The sequence below is a fragment of the Brassica oleracea genome, chromosome C7 (genome assembly GCF_000695525.1).
Source record: "Brassica oleracea var. oleracea cultivar TO1000 chromosome C7, BOL, whole genome shotgun sequence".
NCBI lineage: Eukaryota > Viridiplantae > Streptophyta > Magnoliopsida > Brassicales > Brassicaceae > Brassica > Brassica oleracea.
Genome location: NC_027754.1, coordinates 26,810,043 through 26,812,446, shown reverse-complemented (window position 1 = coordinate 26,812,446; position 2,404 = coordinate 26,810,043). Strand labels below are relative to the sequence as shown.

The 2,404-nt window shown below is 32.2% G+C and overlaps 1 pseudogene; it reads right to left on the bottom strand.

Annotated features, from left to right (window-relative positions):
- Window positions 1-792, bottom strand: part of LOC106302972 — a 1,748-nt pseudogene extending 956 nt beyond the window's left edge.
- Between the last annotated feature and the right edge of the window lie 1,612 nt (window positions 793-2,404).

The window sequence follows — 2,404 nt, the reverse complement described above, 5'->3', positions numbered from 1 at the left end:
GGGAGGATGATGCTAAAGTAGTGAAACTTGCCTTTGCTTTCTGAACCATGTTTCCTTTGGCCTCATCCTTCATTCCCACAGTGGATGTCAACACTTCTGAACAATAATAATAATAAAAAAAACAGATTTGAATTAGATTAAAAGCTTTTCTATCATCATGAAAAAAAAAGAACTTACTCTTCTTTGTAGTCAATCCAATGTTCTTCAAGATCTCAGAGATTGTTACCACCATCATTATTGCTGTGTGCAAATTAAAACAGTTAAAAGTAAAATACACAAAGAAGAGAGAGACCAGTCCATGCTTTTTCGATAAGATTTTAAGTTATGATGAAAATGTGGTGTATAGAGTGCAGAGAGCTCGACCTCATTGTGTTGCTGAATGCACCTCTGCATCAAACGCAATGCATATCACACAAAATTGATTCAGAAACTTTTTCAAATTGCTCTATTTGGAATACAAACAAACACTTTGGTGGACATATAAAGGCTAGAGATCGTTCAGGAATTAAAACTAAATCAACCAAGCTGATCTCATGCTTCCACAAACTAAATATAAGAAGTAGATGCTCAGAAACCTTGATCAGATCCGGTGTGGAATTTTCGTTCCGATCAAAGAGATTTTAAAGTAACAATACCTTGGCGCGAGATTAACGTAGAAGAACAATGGTTTCTTCGTGTTGGAGACTTGAATCATGTTCTTCTTGTGAGTCTCCGTCTTTGCCGGCAAGGGGATGATGTTTATCTCAGGGATGTGATCGGTGCAGGAGCCGGTGTTGCTATTTCCATCGCCATCTTCTTCTTCGATAACTCTCAGTTTCTTTCTGCGTAAACTTTCTCTTCTCTTCTCTTCTATTCTCTCTTGTTGGTAGCGGGAAAAAGTTAAATCGGGAATCAAATCCCAGAATGTATCATTCATGATTATCACACAGATTTCTTCATACGGGATTAAATATTTGATTTAGCAAATTACATTCAAGTGATATGCGAAAACTCCAATGAAAGAATACAGAGAAGAGAAGATATACCTTTTCTTCAAACGCAGCTTCTTCCATGGCAAGAAAAATCTATTCGTTCTGAGGCTGAGGCCACTGAATGGGCAGCAGATGTGACGCCGGATCGTCTTCGTCGACGATGGAAACTGGCTCATCAACGTCGATCTATATACGATAGGATGATTTCGAGAGGAGGGATGCAAACCTTTTTATACTTGAATTTCCACAGCTTTGCAAGAGCTAACCTCATTGAATGTAGATCGTGGATGATGGATCATGGAGCCATTAAACCGACCGTTTCAGGTTGTGTGAAGAAACACAATCGTCACTGCACCGCCGCCGTATGAAGAGAGGAGAGACGAAGACGAACCTCGTTTCATCAATTCACCCGTACTCCATCGGCCCAGAAAAATCTTCAATCTTCGGAGCCCAATACACACATAAGCCAGCAAAGCCCAACGTAGCAACGATTAAATGAAACGCTGTGTAGAGAGTCATGGGACACGTGTCAACACGATATTAAACGAATTTCCATGCTGTCATCTGAGGTGGCTTCATGGGAGGGATTAAAACTCTTCTTTATATATATAGATATAGATTATATTTGTATATAAGGAGTTATAATAATTATTTATGTCTTATAGTGTCCATATACGTCTTATATGTCATTTATAAAAAATTACAAAACTATCTATCATGGCTTACAAATTTATTTTAACTTAATTTAAATGATTTATATGAGATTATAAAACATTTATAAAAACTAAAAATTCTCCTATATATTAAACGAGAAGTCACTTAAGTAATTTTTGCTTACATGCCGATCATTTGTGAAGTCTTAAAAAAATTGTTATGATTTACTTGGTCGATAAATTTTAATTTTATTTATTTTAGATTAGATTTAAAATAAAAATAAATCTAGAACCAATTAATATCACTTTCCAAATAATCTAAATTATATTACAAATAATTATTTATGGAACTAATTGTTGAAATTTTATAAAAAATAATAAGGTTTGATCAATTATTTTTTATATTTATAAACTAAATAATATAATGAACGAAACTTTTTTATAATTTTTAATTATTTTTATTAGATCTAAAATAAAAGATAAGTGTAAAACTAATTATTATCACTTGCCAAATAACCGAAATGATAGAACAAATAATAATTAATGGTAGCTAATTTTGAAAGTTATAGAAAGTGTAATAATGCTTGATCAATTATTTTATATTTATATACTACATAAAAATGAATATAAAAATATATATATAAATCTATATAATGATTTCATATGCATATAAAAATATAGTTGTATCTATAATAATTTTTAATCTCTTATAATGTCCATATATACTTTATAAATAATTAGGTTTTGAAGATTGGACGGATTATATTTAATGGAACATGT